Source organism: Zalophus californianus, chromosome 17, assembly GCF_009762305.2.
Source record: "Zalophus californianus isolate mZalCal1 chromosome 17, mZalCal1.pri.v2, whole genome shotgun sequence".
Lineage (NCBI taxonomy): Eukaryota > Metazoa > Chordata > Mammalia > Carnivora > Otariidae > Zalophus > Zalophus californianus.
Window position 1 is genome coordinate 44,499,200 of NC_045611.1, and position 20,250 is coordinate 44,519,449.

A 20,250-nucleotide genomic window follows, 5' to 3' on the forward strand; every position below is an offset into this window, starting at 1 on the left:
GTAGCAACCTCTTCGACCTCAGCCGCAGCAACTTCTTCCTAGAAACATCACCAAAGGCACAGGAAGCCAGGGCAAAAATGAACTATTGGGATTTCATCAAGATAAAAAGCTTTTGCACAGCAAAAGAAACAGTCCACAAAACCAAAAGACAACCGACAGAATGGGAGAAAATATTTGCAAATGACCTATCAGATAAAGGGCTAGTATCCAAAATCTATAAAGAACTTATCAAACTCAACACCCAAAGAACAAATAATCCAATCAAGAAATGGGCAGAAGACATGAACAGACATTTTTCCAAAGAAGACATCCAAATGGCCAACAGGCACATGAAAAAGTGCTCAACATCGCTCGGCATCAGGGAAATCCAAATCAAAACCTCAATGAGATACCACCTCACTCCCGTCAGAATAGCTAAAATTAACAAGTCAGGGAACGACAGATGTTGGCGGGGATGTGGAGAAAGGGGAACCCTCCTACACTGTTGGTGGGAATGCAAGCTGGTGCAACCCCTCTGGAAAACAGTATGGAGGTTCCTCAAACAGTTGAAATTAGAGCTACCATTCGATCTAGCAATTGCACTACTGGGTATTTACCCCAAAGATACAAATATTGGGAGCCGAAGGGGTACGTGCACCCCAATGTTTATAGCAGCAATGTCCACAATAGCCAAACTGTGGAAAGAGCCAAGATGTCCATCGACAGATGAATGGATAAAGAAGATGTGGTATATATACACAATGGAATATTATGCAGCCATCAAAAGGAATGAGATCTTGCCATTTGCAACGACGTGGATGGAACTGGAGGGTGTTATGCTGAGTGAAATAAGTCAATCAGAGAAAGACATGTATCATATGACCTCACTGATATGAGGAATTCTTAATCTCAGGAACAAACTGAGGGTTGCTGGAGTGGTCGGGGGTGGGAGGGATGGGGTGGCTGGGTGATAGACATTGGGGAAGATATGTGCTACGGTGAGCGCTGTGAATTGTGTAAGACTGTTGAATCACAGATCTGTACTTCTGAAACAAATAACGCAACATATTTTGAGGAAAAAAAAAAGAAAAAGAAGAAGATAGCAGGAGAGGAAGAATGAAGGGGAGTAAGTCAGAGGGGGAGACGAACCAGGAGAGATGATGGACTCTGAAAAACAAACTGAGGTTTCTAGAGGGGAGGAGGGTAGGGGGATGGGGTAGCCTGGTGATGGGTATTAAAGAGGGCACGTTCTGCATGGAGCACTGGGTGTTATGAACAAACAATGAATCATGGAACACTACACCAAAACAAATTATGTAATATATGGTGATTAACATAACAATTACAAAATTAAAAAAAAAAAAGAAGTAACATGCCTGATAGAGAATTTTTTTAAAGATTTTGTTTATTTATTTGTCAGAGAGAGAGAGAGCACATAAGCAGAAGGAGCAGCAGGTAGAGGGAGAAGCAGGCTCCCCGCTGAGCAAGGAGCCCAATGTGGGACTCGATTCCAGGACCCTGGGATCTGAGCCACCCAGGCCTCCCCCTGATAGAGAATTTAAAGCAATGATTATGAGGATACTCACTGGTCTTGGCCAAAGAGTGGAAGACATCAGTGAAACAACCCAGGGATAAGAAATAACATAGTAGAGATAAAGGGCTCCATAAACAAAATGAGACACATATTTGATGGAATGAACAACAGATTATAAGAAGCCGAGGAACAAATGAATGACTTAGAGGACAGTAATGAAAAGTAATCAAGCTGAATAAAAGAGGGAAAAAAGAATTATGCAAACCAAGAATAGACTTAGGGAACACAGTGACTCCATCAATAACAACATTTGTATTATAGGAGTCCCAGAAGAAGAGAGAGGGAAGCAGAGACTTTATTTGAAGAAACAATAGCTGAAAACTTCCCTAATCTGGGGAAAGGAAAGAGATATCCAGATCCAGGAGGCACAGAGAACCCCCAACAAAATCAACAAAAGCAGATCCATACCAAGACAATCATAATCATATTGGCAAAATATAATGAGAAAAATATTAAAAGCAGCAAGACAAAAGAAGACAGCTGCATACAAATGGAACCCCAAGGCTATCAGATTTTTCAGCACAAACTTTCCAAGCCAGAAAGAAGTGGCATGATATATTCAAAGTGCTGAATGGGAAAAACCTGCAGCCAAGAATACTCTATGCAGCAAAGTTATCACTCAGAATAGAAGGAGAGATCAAGAGTTTCCCACACAAACAAAAACTGAAAGAATTCATGACCACTAAACAAGCTCTGCAAAAAATATTAAAGGGGATTATTTGAGTGGAAAGTAAAAACTAAAAATGACAGTATGAAGGTAGGAAACACAAAGGCAGTAAAAATGAATATTTCTGTAAAAATCAGTCAAAAATCTCACCAAAAAAAAAAAAAAAGTAAAACATGACACCATATACCTAAAACATGGGGATGGGGTAAAGAATGGGTTCAAACTTTAATGACCACGAACTTAGTATAGAGTGCTATAAGTAGATGTTATATACATACCTAATGGAAACCACTAATAGATATGCAAAGAAAAAGAGAAAGAAACCCAAATATATCACTAAATAAAACCAGCAAATCATGAAAGAGTGGGAGATGAGAATCAGAGAAAATCTTCAGAAACTATAAAACATGAAATAAAAAGGCAATAAATACATACCAATAATTACTTTGAATGTAAATGGACTAAACACTCTAATCAAAAGACACAGGGTGACATGGCGTGCCTGGGTAGCTCAGTCAAATAAGTGTCAAACTCTTGGTTTCGGCTTATGTCATGATCTCACAGTCATGAGATCGAGTCCTGTGTCAGACTCCTTGCTCAGTGCGGAGTCTGCTTAGGATTCTCTCTCTCCCTCTCCTTCCCCCTCTGCTCCTTCCCCTACTTGCACACTCTGTCTCTAAAATAAATAAATAAAATCTTAAAAAAAAAAAAAAGACATAGGGTGACAGAAGGGAGAAGACATAGAGAATTTTTTTTTCAAAAACAATACCCAACTATATGCTGCCTACAAGAGACTCATTTTAGAACTAAAGACACCAGCAGATTGAAAGTGAGAGAATGGAGAAACATTTATCATATGAATGGATGTCAGAAGAAAGTAAGAGTAGCAATATTTATATCAGACAAAAGAGACTATTTTTTTTAAAAGATTTTATTTTTATTTATTTATCAGGGAGAGAGAGAGCACAAGCAGGGGAGCAGCAGGCAGAGGGAGAAGCAGGCTCCCCGCTGAGCAGGGAGCCCAATGCGGGACGTGATCCCAGGACCCTGAGATCATGACCTGAGCCAAAGGCAGATGCCCAACCAGATGAGCCACCCAGGCGTCCCCAAAATAGACTCTAAAACAAAGACTGTAACAAGAAAGAAAGAAGGACACTAAATAATAAAGGGGACAATGCAACAAGAAGATATAACAATTGTCAATATTTACCTCCACAACATGTGATCACCCAAACACTTAAAACAGTTAGTAACAAATATAAAGCAACTAATGTATAATAATACAATAATAGGAAACATTAACATCCCACTTACATCAATGCTCATATCATCCAAACAGAAAGTCAAGAAGGAAACAATGGCTTTGAATGACACACTGGACCAGATGGATTTAACAGATATATTCAGAACATCCCACACTAAAATAGCAAAATACACACTCTTTTCAAGGGCACATGGAACATTCTCCACATCAAATCACATATTAGGCCAAAAAACAAACCTCAACAAATTCCAAAAGACTGAATGAAGTTGGGGGTGCCTGGGTGGCTGTCAGTTGAGTGTTTGACTTTTGGTTTCAGCTCAGATCATGATCTCATGGGTTGTGGGATCCAGCCCCATCGTGGGCTCTGGGCTCAGCAGAAAGGCTGCTTGGAATTCTCTCTCCCTCTCCCTCTGCCCTTCCCCCTGCTTGCACTCTCTTTCTCTCTCACTCTCAAATAAATAAATAAATCTTAAAAAAAAAAAGATTGAATGAAGTCATACCATGCATCTTTTCTGACCACAACACTATGAAACTAGAAGTCAACCACATGAAAAAACATGGAAAGACCACAAATACATAAAGGCTAAATAACATGCTATTAAACAATGAATGGGTCAACCAGGATATAAAAGAAGAAATAAAATACATGGAAGCAAATGGAAATGAAAGTACAATGGTTCAAAACTTTAGGATGCAGCAAAAGTGGTTCTAAGAGGGAAGTTTATACCAATACAGGCCTACTTCAAGAAGAAAAATCTCAAATAACATGACCTTAGAAGCTAACATAACCTAAAGGAGCTAGATAAAGAATAAATAAAACCCAAAACCAGCAGAAGGAAGGAAATAATAAAGATTAGAGCAGAAATAAATGGTATAGAAACTAAAAACAAAAAACAGTAGAACAGATCAATGAAACCAGGAGCTGGTTCTTTGAAAATATCAATAAAATTGATAAACCTTTAGCCAGATTTATCAAGAAAAAAAAAGAAAGGACCAAATAAGTAAAAACACAAATGAGAGAGGAAAACTAACAAGCAACACCACAGAAATGCAAGAGAATATTATGAAAAAATATATGCCAACAAATTGCACACCCTAAAAGAAATGGATAAATTCCTAGAAACATAACCTACCAAAACTGATGCAGGAAGAAAATTTGAACAGACCAATTACAGCAATGAAACTGAATCAATAATCAAAAAGCTTCCAACAAACAAAAGTCCAGGACCAGAGGGCTTCACAGGCAAATTCTACCAAACACTTAAAAAAGATTTAATACCTATTCTTCTCAAACTATTAAAAAAAAAAAAAAAGGAAAACTTCCAAATTCATTCCATGAGGCCAGCATCATTAATACCAAAACCAGATAAAGACAGCGCGAAGAAAGGGAACTACAGACCAATATCTCTGGTGAACACAGATGCAAAAATCTTCAACAAAATACTAGCAAACCGAATCCAACAATACATTAAAAAAATCATTCACCATAATGAAGGGGGATTTATTCCTGGGTTGCAAGGGTGGTTCAATATTTGCAAATGATACCTGACACACCACATCAATAAGAGAAAGGATAAGAACAATAACCATGTCAATATATGCAGAAAAAACACTTGACAAAGTACAATACCCATTCATGATAAAAACCCTCAACAAAGTAGTGTTAGAACATACCTCAACATAATAAAGGCCAAATATGGAAAACCCACAGCTAACATCATCCTCAGTGAGGAAAAACTGAGAGCCTTTCCCCTAAAGTCTGGAATAAGACAAGGATGTCCACTGTCACCACTTTTATTCAACAAAGTAATTGAAGTCCTAGCCACAGCAATCAGACAAGAAGAAATAAAAGTCATCCTGGGGCGCCCGGGTGGTTCTGTCATTGAGCATCTGCCTTCGGCTCAGGTCATGATCCTGGGGTCCTGGGATCGGGCCCCACATCAGGCTCCCTGCTCGACGGGAAGCCTGCTTCTCCCTCTCCCACTCCCCCTACTTGTGTTCCCTCTCTCACTGTATCTCTGTTAAATAAATAAAATCTTAAAAAGAAAAGAAATAAAAGGCATCCAAATCAGTAAGGAAGAAGTACAACTTTCGGTATTTGCAGAGGACAGGATACAATACATAGAAAACCCAACACACTCCATCAAAAAACTGCTAGAACTGATAAATGAATTCAGTAAAGTGTCAGGATACAAAATACACCTACAAAAATATGTTGCATTTCTACCCACCAATAATGAAGCACCAAAAAGAGAAAATAAGAAAACAATCTCATTTACAATTGCACCAAAAATAATAAGATTCCTAAGAATAAACCTAACCAAAGAGGTGAAAGACCTAAACTCTGAAAACTACAAAACACTGGTGAAAGAAATTGAAAACAAGAAAAGAAATGGAAAGAAATTCCATGCTCATGGATTGGAAGAACAAATATTTTTAAAATGTCTATACTACCCAAAGTATGCAATCCCTATCAAAATACCAACAGCATTTTTTACAGAAGTAGAACAAACAATCCTAAAATTTGTAAGGAACCACAAAGAACCCTGAATAGCCAAAGCAATCTTGATAAAGAAAAACAAAGCTGGAGGCATTACAATTCCTGACTTCACATTATATTACAAAGCTGTAGTAATCAAAACAGTATGGTACTGGCACAAAAATAGACATATAGATCAATGGAATAGAAAACCCAGAAATGAACCCACAACTAAATGGTAAATTAATCTTTGACAAAGCAGGAAAGAATATCCAATGGGAAAAAGAGTCTCTTCAACAAACAGTATTGGGAAAACTGAACAGCAACATGAAACTGGACCACTTTCTTGCATCATACACAAAAATAAATTCAAAATGGATTAAAGACCTAAATGTGAGACCTAAAACCATAAAAATCATAGAAAAGAACACAGGCCGTAATTCCTCAAACATTGGCCAAAGCAACTTTTTTCTAGATAGGTATCCTGAGGCAAGGGAAACAAAAGCAAAAATAAACTATCGGGATTACGTCAAAATAAAAAGCTTCTACACAGTGAAGGAGACAGTTAACAAAACCAAAGGGCAGCCTATGGAATGGGAGAAGATAACTACAAATGACATATCCAATAAAGGGTTAATATCCAAACCATATAAAGAACTTATAAAACTCAAAATGTAAAAAACAAATAATCTAATTAAAAAGTGAGCAGAAGAACATGAACAGACATTTCTCCAAAGACATACAGACGGCCAACAGACACATGAAAGGATGTTCAACACCACATCAGGGAAATACAAATCAAAACTACAACGAGATCTCACCTCACACCTGACAGAATGGCTAAAATCTACAACATAAAAAATAATAGGTGTTGGTGAGGATGTGGAGAAAAAGGAACCCTTGTGCACTGTCGGTGGGAATGCAAACTGGTGCAGCCACTGTGGAAAACAGTACGGAGTTTCCTCGAAAAATTAAAAATAGAACCATCCTACTATCTGATCTCACAATCACACTACTGGATATTTACCCAAAGAATACAAAAACACTAATTCAAAGGGATACATGGACCTCTATGTTTATCATTATTTACAATAGCCAAGATATGAAAGCAGCCCAAGTGTCCATTAATTGTGAATGGATAAAGAAGTGTGGTGTGTGTGTGTGTGTGTGTGTGTGTGTGTGTATGAAATACTATTCAGCCACAAAAAAGAATGAAATCTTCCCATTTGCAAGGACATGGATAGTGCTAGAGAGTATAATGCTAAGTGAAGTAAGTCATAGACAAATGCCATATGATTTCACTCATATGTGGAGTTTAAAAAACAAAATAAACGAGCAAAGGGGGAAAACAAAGACAAACCAAGAAACAGACATTTAACTATAGAGAACTGATGGTTACCAGAGAATAGGTGGATTGAGGGGAGAAGGGGAGGATGGGTGAAACAGGTGATGGGAATTAAGGAGTGCACTTGAGATAAGCACCCTCAGGTGATTAAAATAAAAACATTCTCAAAGAATTTAATTATGTGATAAGATACGGTATCACTTAAATGAAAATATGTATATATTTGTGTATATAAATCTACATTTTTATATATGTATATAAGTAAAACCAACATACCCAGCACTCAATATAAAATGTACTATTTGTGGAGGCCTGGGTGGCTCAGTCGGCTAAGCGACCAACTCTTGGTTTCCCTCAGGTCTTGATCTCACGGTCGTTGATCCAACCTGGCCTCCTGCTCCAAGCAAAGAGGAGAGTGGGCTTGAGATTCTCTTCCTCTCCCTCTGCCTGTCCCCCTCCCGTTTAGGCTTTGCATGCGCTCTCTCTCAAATACATAAATCTTTTAAAATAAACAAATAAATAAAATGTACTATTTTCTATATTAATAAAAAACTGGGAGTGCAAGGAAGATATTTTCTAAGAGAAACAGTAGGTTCCAGGTTACTTGATGGGTCTTTGTTAGGCGTTCGCCAAGAAAGAAAAAAGATCAAATTTGAAAAAATAAAGCATTTCGGAGACAAAGAGAAAATACTAAGTCACCTTAAACATTACTTTTAATTGTCACAACAATTATTTCCTCCTCCAACGGAGACCTTTTTTGGAGAAGTATAGAGACGGGGAAGGAGACAACAGGCCATTCTTTGGGCCCCGATGAGAAAGTCAACTGGCTCCACCTGCCACACACGACCCTCGCCATCAGAGACCAGAGCTTCCAAATCAATCTTCAGGGTCAGAGAGAAGAGTCAAGGCTTTTACCGTCAAGGGGCCCCAAGGGGCAGAGCTGTCTTGTCTTGTGCTCCCATATATGATTGTGTGTGACACAGTCAACAACACAATCTCCCCAAATCCACACAGTGCTGCACAGTCTCACAGCCACTACTAGACACAAAGTCACACCCTCCCTTACCCTTCCCACACAGTGCTCCACAGTCACAATACCCACGGCGGCTCAGTCACAAAGCTCCCTATACTAGCATACAAAGTGGAATACCAGGTCACAGTCACAACCGCATACCCACTACAGGGACACAGTCATAGGTAACCCCCCCCCCAGTGTTACACACGGTCACACATGAACAATCATACCATGGGGACTCACAGTGCTATAAGCTAATCCACACCCGCACACACGGTATCACACACGTTCACAATCACACATACATCACTTGACAGTCACAAAATTTCACCACCGCCCCTCCTCAGCCCCTTCTACCCGAACAGACTTAATATTCAGTTTCCGTCCCGACCCCGGGACTTTTTTCAACCTCGGGGTCCTCTGAAACGTGTCAGTAGGCGGAGCGCGCTGCTGAGAGACCACCACTCGCGGCTAAATAGAGCTCAGCTCAAAGCCGCCCGCCTCACTGTGGGGAGGAGCGGCGGACACGATGCCTGCTGGGAAATGTAGTTAAGCTCCGCGGTAGTGATGGAAAAGATGGCGCCCGGCTTGACCCCTGTCCTCCCCCGGCCCACCCTGAGGCACGAACTGTGCCCCGAAATGTTTCGGCGCTCCAGGGGTAGGTAGCCTTACACCTTGGCCCCTACTTGGAGTAAGCCCGGCATGCTTGAACTGAGTTTATTATAACCAAAGGCACACCACTGCCCTCTCCGAAAGGCAGAGTTAACACAGGAAAGATCATTAAACTGAGACTCGGACTACTTACACTCCTCCCCCAACCAGGGAGACGGTCCCACAAACTCTGGCGCAGGAAAGAAAGCGCGAAAAGCGGACTTCAACCCCCTGAAACTTATGGGAAATGTAGTCCGCAGTCAGAAAAGTGGAGGACCGGCCAATACCGACAGATTCTGTCCGGTACTGAGCCCGGCTTGGCGGAGCCCAGGAGACCTCTGGGAGTGCTAGCCAGCCCAAGGAGTGCGCAGGCGCAGACTTTCTGGCTCGCCATAGTCGTCTTTGTCTGCGGGTGAGTGTGGTTTCGGCCTCGCAAGGCACAGATCTGGGCGTGGGACCTGGGGTTCTGGGCTCAGAATCCGGTCAGGGAAGCTGTAGGGGAGGATTCTTAGAGCCTGCGACAGGGCTGGGGAGGCTGACGGGGACGAATCGCTTTCTGTGACGTGCAGTGTTCAAAGCCTGTGCGGATGGGGGCAGGGGTACAAGGAGGAAACTGGGGCGAGTTCGCAGGTGGGTGACGGAGGGTGTGAAAGGGTTGTAGAGATACAACTTGCGTGAGAATTGCGTGGTTCCAAGTTTGTGAGGATGGGTGGCATGGTGAGCTTTATGGGGTAGTAACCTCAATCTCACGTTTCTAAAATAATGATAATAAAGATGCATCTTTCTGGAGTATCCGTTTTTCTGAAGGAAAGGAAAATGGCTAAGACGAGAGATAAGTAATTTTTAAAGCGATTTTTATATAAAGGCAGACTGATTGTGGAGTTTATTTCCGAAAAACTTGTTATTGGATTACTAGACTCCCCCTGTGTATTGACTTTTCGTAATTCTTTGGAGGAACTTTGGTGAGCACCTTTGAGAAGCCCTTGACTAAGGAGGAGCTTTAAGAGCTAGTTTCCACTACTGTAGACAGCACAGAATTGTGGAGGATATTGTCCTGTCTTTGGTGCAGAGATAGCAAGTAACTGATTTAAGACTCCCTTGTTTCTAAACGACGTGGCAGTGACTCGTAATTTGACCAGGTTTTCCCCAGACCAAATGGCGTTTGTAAATGTAGTGAAACAAATTGTCTTCTATCTAAAACGACACTTTCTTCCAGTATTCTATCACACTTAACATAATTTTCAATAAAATGAAAAGGTACCACGGTACAAAAAATTCATATACACAAATAATAGCTTTGGTATATACAAAAAATAATCAGTAACAGTTATGACTACTTTATTTACAACAGCGACAAATCAGACAAAACACCTTGGGGTAAACAAGAAATGTATAAAATCTATATAACACTAAATTCTTTAGTTAACAAGATGCAAAAGAAGACTTGAACAAATGGAAATATATGTCATAGCTTAGATTTAAAAAGTCTGCAAGGTATTTTGTGAAGAAAGCTAAGTGCCTGTTTGGTAATACCTAATATACCACTTTTTTAGTAAGTGGGAATAAGAATGTATATTTGTAGGTGCATAAAGAAACTTGAAGTTTACACAGAAAATAAAAAGGTTGATGAGGAGGGAGATGTAACAGCTAGGGCAGGGGTAAGAATCACATTTTTGCTTCCCTGGTTGTAGATTTCCATTTTTAACTGGGATGGGGAAATTAATGTCTTTGTTCACTCCATTACTTTTTAGATGTTTAGCACTGCCTCACTCTTGAATGTTTCCTTGACTTCCATTATACTACTTTCATTTGTATAATTCTAGTCAAAACCAAGAAATAATCCTCCCCCACCAAAAAGCTCCATTAGTGACTTATGTTTCTGTTTTCCCCTTAACTATTAGTGTTCCTAAGTTTCTCACTTTGATTATATATATATAATATGTATTTATATATAAATACATATCTCTAAGAACAAAATTCCATTGCTGTGGCTTCACCTGACAGGTGACTAACAAATGTCCATTCCTATTTGAGCCATGTCCTGAACTACTGATTCACATATCCAAATGCATAATGGACTGCCCCACCTTGAGGTTGCACAGGAACTTCAAACTCTAAATTTATGCCCACAATGTTAGTACTGTTATCCTGTTTCCTGTGGTTTGCCTCCATCCATTTCCCCTTTGATTACCTGTTTTGTCAGTTCATAACACTGTCCATCCAGATTTGAAGCCTCTTATATCTGAGTAAGGGAAGAGCTTCTCAGTAAGTTTGACTCTTACCTGTCACACCACATTACAAATTGGAGGCCTAGATTTCTTAATTACACATAATAAATGATAAATATGTATGTTTGCTGAATCAGTGAATGACCATATAATTATATGGCATTTAAAATATTTCATTTCTCCTAGAGTAACATAACCTAGGTAAAATATTAGGCTGCTAAAAATGTTTAGGAATGCTGACCATGACGAATACATGAATAACATCCTTTACATTTTATCCATATCATTTAAGGTTGGTGACTTCAGATTTATGAGGAAAGTGTTTTTATAGGGGAAAATGACATTCAAAACTGTGACTCTTCAGTCAGGAGCAAGGCCACATGTACCTGTTCAGGTTGTGATTCAGTAGAACTCTAACAACTCAGTCTTGTAATTTTTCTCTATCACCTAAATCCTGAAAATGACGTTACCCATTTCTGAAATGTGTGGAGCCTTTTTTTTTTTAAGACTTATTTATTTGAGAGAGAGAGTGTGTGCACACACAAGCAGGGGGGAAGGGCAGAGGGAGAAGGAGAAGCAGGCTCCCCGAAGAGCAGGGAGCCCTATGTGGGACTCAATCCCAGGACCCTCAGATCATGACCTGAGCCGAAGGCAGACTCTTGACCAACTGAGCCACCCAGGTGCCCCTGTGTAGAGCCTTTAAATGGCATAATGGGTTTGGCTTGGGATGCAGAGTATAAATCCATGTGCTCACGTGTATGCATGTGTACCAGCTTCTAAGCCAAAGGGTCATCATTACTTTGTTTTTTTCACAGGCCAGGTTCCTTGTACATCCACAGGAACTGCACTTGCCTTGTCCTTCAAAACCTCCCAGGAGTCCTATAGCCTCAACCTGAATTATGGGATGCTGCTTTGACCCTCAACAGTAACGTCCAAGTCCTGTGTCACTGTTTAGAAGTTTAAGGCACCAGTTTAACAAGAAGATCAGTGGATGACTGAGAGAGAAATGTAAAGGAGGTGCTATCTAGGTGAGTAAGAAAGAACCCAGCAGGTATTAATGGGATAAAGGCTCATTACAGTTACTCAACCCGCAACCTCTGAAAATTTTTTGAGGCAGTTGTCTTATCAGCCCTTGTCTTTTGGAGTAACAATTGCTGGAAATTCTTTAGATACCCAAATAACATTTCCAGATAATCTTGCTTGATCAGTGCTTTTTTTCCCTCAGATTTTGGGGGACTGGTTGCCCCTCTAACCTCTCTTCTGGATGTCACCCTCTTCATTTGTAGTCTCAGTTTGATAAATTTTATGATGTACATGTGTTCTCCCTTTCACTAACATTCTCCATTTTTTATTTCCCCCTAGATGTCTAGACTTCTTCCCTTAAGCATTCATTCATCTTGCCAAGGATTACAAGATCTCTAGTCTTTCAAATCTTAGCATATAGATTCTTTTCTTTAAAATTGAACTTTCTGGGGATGCCTGGGTGGCTTAGGCGATTAATCATCTGACTCTTGATTTCGGCTCAGGTCATGATCTCAGGGTCATGGGATAGGGCCAGCATCGGACTCCACGCTGGGCATGGAGCTTGCTTGGGAGGGATTCTCTCTCCCTCCCCCTCTCCGATACCCTGCTTGCACTCTCTCTCTCAAAAAAAATTTTTCTAATAAAATTTAACTTTCTATCATTTCTCCCCACTTCCATTGTTACATATCTGAGTTGAATTTTATTTTCCCCCTTATCCTTATTTCTTATTCTCTTCCTACCTCCAACTATCATAGCACAACATTTCTCCCCCTCTTGCTTTTTAACAATATAGCATGCTTGGAAATTTGTCCTGGCTTCCTACGAGTTCACCTCTCTGTTACTTTTAAAAAGAAATAATACTATTCTCTTTAAAATCCAATACATGCACTTAATAGAAAAGTAAAATAATGGGTATGTCTTCTCAATCCTGGCCCTCACTTCTCCATTTCTGTTCCCCAGAAGCAGCCACTGTTAACTGTGCATTCTTCTAAATATTTTTATGAGTATACAAGGAGGCTTTCAAGCAGAACAATGACATGATTTAACTGTGACAAGAATAAACACCTGTTGCTGTGTTGAGAGGAGTTATAAAGAGGCAAAGGCGAAGGTAGGAAGAAGAGTGAGGAGCCTATTAAATATCCAGTCAAGACAAGATGTGGCTTACACTTTGGTTGTCCTCGTGAGGATTATGAGAAATGGCCAGATGCTAACCATATTTTGAAGATAAAGCCAACAGGACATGGAGATGTAATAGGTGTGTGATCTGGGAGACAGTTGTTCAATGCTTGAGCAACTGGAAAAATGAGGTTGCTATTTAACGAGATGAGAAGAATTTGGGGGGAGTTGATTTGGGAGAACGAGAGTTTTGTCTGGGGCAGGGTAAATTATTAGACATCCAAGTGCAGATTTTGAGTAGCAAGTGGCTATGTGAATCACTTGGGGAAAGAGGTCCAGGCTAGTGATTAAATATTTTCCAAAAATATTGCATCATAATGCACAAATGTCAAGCAAATTCTTAACTGTATTCTGTGGAAATGGTGACCTGTTAGAGCAGGGGTTGGCAAACTACAGCCTAGTACGTGTTTTTCTGAAGAGTTTTACTGAAACATGGCCACCTACAGTGCATCTTGTCCATTCATTTTATTATCTGTGGCTGCTTTCATGCTACAAATGCCTGAGTTGAGCAGGCATCTGCAGATACATGATGTTATAAAGCATGAGACACGACTAAAAAGTATATCAGTCATGGTAAAGCTAAGTGACTATAATAAACCCAAAATGTACTGCTTTAAGGAATATAAGAATTGATTTCCTGGTCCTATAACAGTTAATGTGGGGAGTAGTGAAGAGCTGCATGGTTGCTTTGGTCTTTGTGGTCCTTTAAGGATCCAGATTTCTTCCAGGTTGTCTCTTTCATCATTCAGTTGTGGTTGAACCTGGATCAGCAGTGCATTTCTGGTTCCAGCCAGGTGGAGGAGGGAGAAATCACCACGGTAGGACAAGAAGTCAATAAACTTTTTCTGTAAAGGTCCAGATAGTAAATACATAAGGCTTTGTAGACCATACAACTACTCAAGTCAGACATTATAGCACAAAAGTAGTTTGCTTAGCATTAGACTATCTTGATTTCTATTTTGAAAATATTTTTTAAACCACAAGTTAAATGCTATTGAAAGAACCACTTTACCTGATTTTCAGATGACGTTGCCTAGTTCAGTTCAGAATTTTACAGGAGGGCCACCTGGGTGGGTCGGTCAGTTAAGTGTCTGACTCTTGATGTTGGCTCAGGTCTTGATCTCGTGGTGGTAAGTTTGAGCATCGGGCTCCACACTCAGTGAAGAGTCTGCTTGAGATTCTCTCTCTCTCTTTCCCCCCCAGCTCTCTCTCTGTCTTGCTCTCTAAAATAAATAAATCTTTAAAAAAAATTTACAGTATGAAAAATTCAATTCTGATAAATATGTATGAAGTATGTTGATGTCATCCCTATAAAAATACAAGGATTTTTAATTACCAACGAGATGTCATTTCTGTGTTTTCCTTTTTTTAAGATTTTATTTATGTGAGAGAGATAGAGCGTATGAGTGAGGGGAGGAAAAGAAGGGAAGGGAGAGGAACAAGCAGACTGCACTTGAGCACAGAGCCCCATGCAGGGCTCGATCCCAGGACCCGGAGATCATGACCTGAGCTGAAACCAAGAGTCAGACCCACATCTGACTGAGCCACCCAGGTGCCCCTGTGTTTTCTTTTACTAGGACTATAGTGGGTTGAGCCTTGATCTGTTCTGCATCATTCTTTGACAAATATAATGAATTGGAATTTTGAAGTAAATGCTATTACTGTAATTTGTAAAACTTTAGTAAAATCCACATGTTGAGCCATCTATGCCTTGGGCTTTGGGGTGATAAAATACTTTAACATTGTCTCTTTTTTTTCTATGTTTACTTTTCTGTTTAGGATTTCTGTCTTTTCTGGTCTCAGTTTTCATAGGTTATATTTGGTTTTCAAATTTATTTGCATGGGGTTGAGCAAATAATCTACAGTCCTTTTCTATCTATGGTTATTTCCAAATAATAACTTTTTTAAAAGTTTTGTAATTTTGCTTTTATTCCTCTTTAGTTTTTACCTAGGAATCAACTTATGAATTTATTATTTTTTTTCTGTTTGTAATAATTAATTTATCTTTACTAATTTTTCTGTTTTTCTTTTTATTATTTATTTTTTAGAGAGAGAGTGAGAGAGCATGTGGTGGGAGGGGCATAGAGAGAGGGAGAGAGAATCCCAAGCAGGCTCCTTGCTCAGTGCAGAGCCCAATGCAGGGCTCAATCTCATGACCTTGAGATCATGACCTGAGCTGAAATCAAGAGTCAGACACAACTGACTGAGCCACCCAATTTTTCTGTTTTTCTTATACTTTTCCTTATTGTAATTCCTTAGTTTGAACACTTACTTTGTTGTTCTTTGTTTTTAAAATAATGTAAACATTTATGTTAAAACTTATACATTTTCTCAAATGTATTCTATGGGCTCTGATATATATTTTTTTTCTGAATTTTTCTGAATATTCTGCAATTTAATTTTCTCTTTGACCAAAGTGTTTGTTGAAGCCAGTACATTTTGAAATTTACAAGTGAAAATTTGTTTTTCTATTGTAATTTTTTTTACTCAAGTATTTTGTCTGTCCTTTTCCACATTGTGGAATATTTGAAGTTTTATAGGCATTATAAGGGCTGATTTTAAGAATGTTCTGTGAGCCTTTAAAAAGGTAGTTTTAAAACTGATTAGCTCTGGGGCGCCTGGGTGGCTCAGTCATTAAGTGTCTGCCTTCGGCTCAGGTCATGATCCCAGGGTCCTGGGATCGAGCCCCACATGGGGCTCCCTGCTTGGCAGGAAGCCTGCTTCTCCCTCTCCCACTGCCCCTGCTTGTGTTCCCTCTCTTGCTGTCTGTCAAATATATAAAAAAAATCTTTAAAAAAAAACAACTGATTAGCTCTATGTTATAAATTAGTACATGTTTTTATTTAATGTTCCTATTTTTAGTGTATTCTATTTTATGGATTTGGTGCTTGAGGAAAGGTAGTCTTCTCAGTTACTAACGTCTTGGATTTCTGTGGTTTATGTATTCATGATTATCTTCTTTTATCTTTATTCTTTATTTTCAGCATTTCTGATGTCGTTTTAGATTGTATCTTGTATGTATAGAGTTTAGGCGCCTTTGTTCTATCAGTTGTTAAACCTTAGCATGTGTCAAAATCATCTGGAGGGCTTTTTAAATACAGATTACTGGGCCTTACTGGCAGATTTTCTGATTCAGGAGTTATGTGTTGGAGCCTGAGAATTTTCTGTATGAGTCTGTTTTAGTCTTTTTCTTTTAATAGTTCTTTTTATTTTAGTTGTATTTATTGAGAGGAACAATATGGTTAGTATTGGTTCTCATATTTAATATTATACATTGTTTTAAATTTGACCTCATCTTTTTTATCCTTTACTGTAGGATTTTTGATTTCCTTGTCTTGGGTATATATGTCTTTCCTTCAAAAAATTTGGAAAGCTTATTATATTATTTTATTCTCTTGGTTGCCTTTATATTCATAACTTTTAGTCTTCATCCTTCATTGCTTTAGTCCCCACTAAGTAGTGATGTGTATTTTATACATTAGTATGTTTTCAGTCTCCCTCCTCTCTTTACCACACAGTTGGTGATTGCGATTATTATTCCAGTTTTAAATAGGATCAGCTGCATCCTTTGTACCCCCCCCTTCATATATATGAAATTATTTGCGTCTTTGCCTTTGATTGTGCAGTAATCCATCTATCAAAGTCCATTGTTTACCCTTGAGCTTCATTTTTATTAAAATGTATCTTCGTTATCACTTTTAGCTCAGTCTCTCTAATCTCTCTACTCCCATACCATATTATGTCTTCCAGAGCAACACGGATCCTAAGTATATAGTCTCTTATATTTTTATTTTTCACTTTCATGTTTAAGACCTACATTGGAGCTCACTGAAAGGCCAGTATTTTACCCTTTGGATCTGCAGTGTTGAACACAAGCAAGATGATTATTAAATAATTAGTGATTATTGTAGAGCTTCAAGTGTGGATTTACATTTTCAGCTTTATTGAGGAATAATTTACATAAATTAAAAGTCACTCCCCCTTTCAGTATATTATTTGATAAATTTGGTAATTGTATATAGGCATAAAACGTACACCAAAACAAACATACAAAACAGATTCATTGTGCCCTTTTGCAGTTGAACCACGCCCCTCCCCCATCCCTGGTGATCACTAATTGACTTTATGTACTATAGCTTGCTGTTCCTAGAATTTCATATAAATATAGTCATGTACTGCATAATCTTTAGCATTTAATTTCTTTGACTTAGTTTTACATTTTTGAAATTAATTCATGTGGTATAGATTAGTATTTCATTCCTTTTTATTGCTGACTATTACTATAAGTATGGACATAATTTGTTCACTAGTTGATAGACATTTAGATTATTTCCATTTTGGGCCATTATGAATAATGCTATTATGAACATTCATATACTAAGTCTTTGTGTGAACATACATATTCATTTTTCTTAAATAAATGACTGGGAGTGGGACTGCTGCCTAGAATATTAAGTGTATATTTAACTACAAAATACTCTCAGATTGTATTCCAAAGTAGTAGAACCATTTTTCATCCCCAGCTACTACTCCCATCATTGAGAGTTATAGTTGCTTCACATTCTCACATTTGGATTGGCCGTTGTTTTACCTTTAGCCATTTAGTGGATGTGTAATGTATCTCACTGGGGGGTTGTTTTTTGTTTTTGTTTTAAGATTTTATTTATTTAAGAGAGAGAGAATGAACAGGCAGGAGAGGCAGAGGGAGAAGCAGACTCCCCGCTGAGCAAGGAGCCCAATGTGGGACTCGATCCCAGGACCCTGAGGTCATGACCTGAGCCAAAGGCAGATGCTCAACCAACTGAGCCACCCAGGTGCCCCTCACTGGGATTTTAATATGCATTTCTGATCCCTAGTTAAGATGAATGTCTAATGTACTTATTGGCCATTCATATGTCTGATTTTGTGAAATGTCTGTTCTAGTCTTTTACCCATTTTAAAAACTAGATTATCTTTTTGAGTTTTAGGAGTTCTGTGTATTTTGGGTATGAGCCCTTTATCAGTTTCTGCCAGTCTGGCTTTTCTTTTTGTTAAGTGTGTTTTTGAAGGGCATTAGCTTTTAATTTTGATGAAGTCTACCATTTTTTCTTTTTATCTTAATAGTTTTAACACTTATGTTGAAGTCTTTGATTCAGTTTGAGTAAGTTTTTGCATATGGCATACAGTAAAGTTTGAGGGCTTTTGTTTTCTAATTATGTAAATTATAGCATTGATATGAGTGACAGCATATTACTAGAGTTAATTCTTGCAGTGATTTATAAGAAAATCAGGAGGGGCACCTGGCTGGCTCAGTCTTAGAGCATGGGACTTTCATCTCAGGTTTGTAAGTTTGAGCCCCAGGTTGGGTGCAGAGATTACTTAAAAATAACATCTTTAAAAAAGAAAGTAAGAAAATGAGGATAAAATTTTAAGAGGGACAAGACAGATCAGGATCACATTGAAGATTTCCAGTTAGTGGGCAGGAAGCAATTATAAAAGAAAGAATTCAGAGGGGGTACAAGAAAAGAGCTCTTCACAAAAGAAGAACTTTGGTGCCACTTATTTCAGGCATAATGAAAGGAAAACGAATGAAAACTGAAATGGATGGCAATGGCAGTTTCTGTATCTAGAAATAATAGTATCAATAATCAAAACACTGCAGTAAATCAGATTTCAGAGCAAAAATGGCTGTTTTCTTGCCTATTTTCCTTTTTTCATTAAATCTGTGTACTTTGCTGTTTAGCCATGTGAAACTCAATTGCAACCAGATAAAAGTGAAATAGGATTATAGTTATGCTTGCTCCATCCTTCCTCACCCACAGTTCCTACTCCACATAGGCAACTACTTGCAACTCATTTAACTGAGTCTACTGATATTTATTCCCACATTTTATACAGCTATTTTACCTACTTTTGATTTAACCATTTTAAAACAGTATCACCTTGGGAGCACCTACCTGGCTTAGTTGGTAGAACATGCAGCTCTTGATCTCAGGGTTGTAAGTTTGAGCCCCACATTGGGTGTAGAGATTACTTAAAAATAAAATCTTTTACAGGCACCTGCATGGTGCAGTTGGTTAAGCGTCCAACTCTTGGGTTTCAGCTCAGGTGGGGATCTCAGGGTTCTGAGATCAAGCCCCCTGTTGAGCTCTGCACTCAGCGTAGAGTCTGCTTAAGATTCTCTTCTCCCCCTGTTCTAACAAAATCTTTTAAAATACATCATTTATATATGTAGTCAGATTGTTAACATGCAGGGATCCAGAAAATTTCCTGCATTCATTTTGCTTTGTGTTTTCTCTGGAACTCCTTTAGGAAATGTTGAACCTCCTAGATGCCTCCACTAACCCAGGAATTTTCCAATCATTATTTCTTTCTCCCTTCGTTCTTTCCATTCTTCCCTTTTTTATTCTGGGAGATTTCCTGGAATTTTTCCCCCCAAACTATTGAATTTTTGAGGTCAACATTATATTGTTTATTTGCAAAAAGCACTTCTTTATAGAACCCTGTTAATATTTCAGTGCTATACAACCTCTTAGCTTTCTGTAATACTAATTATAGTATTGTATATGTGTTCTTTTGTTCCTTTCTTTGTTTTTTTCCTATTTGTTTTGATCTTTCACCTCAGGGCTTTCATCAAATTTTTTGATCTTTAATGTTATATTAATATTTAACATTGAACTACCTGAATCATTACTGTAATCTATGTGCATGGTTGGGGCTTGTAGAATAATGGGCTTCACTGTGCACCATTCAGTCAGATATCTAGGTGTTTCTTTTATATGACTCTATATGTTAGTATCTATAAATGTTCTCATGGTCTTCTCATTTTTTCAGAAAAGAACCCTTCCAT

General features: G+C 38.6%; 1 protein-coding gene across 7 annotated transcripts in view; it reads left to right on the top strand.

Moving 5' to 3' along the window:
* ZNF260 (zinc finger protein 260) overlaps nt 1–20,250 on the top strand; it is a 123,877-nt gene that overhangs the window by 93,595 nt on the left and 10,032 nt on the right. For 3 of the 7 annotated variants that reach the window (XR_004819772.1, XR_004819771.1, XR_004819773.1), the window contains exon 1: nt 10,297–12,250. The exons of 1 other annotated variant lie outside the window; for it this stretch is intronic. The gene's annotated coding sequence lies outside the window, so the exon portion shown is untranslated. Of the gene's footprint in view, nt 1–9,278; nt 9,407–9,534; nt 9,625–10,296; nt 12,251–20,250 lie in introns of those variants that run through there. 3 more of the 7 variants (XM_035725291.1, XM_035725292.1, XM_035725293.1) reach the window with 3 other exon arrangements.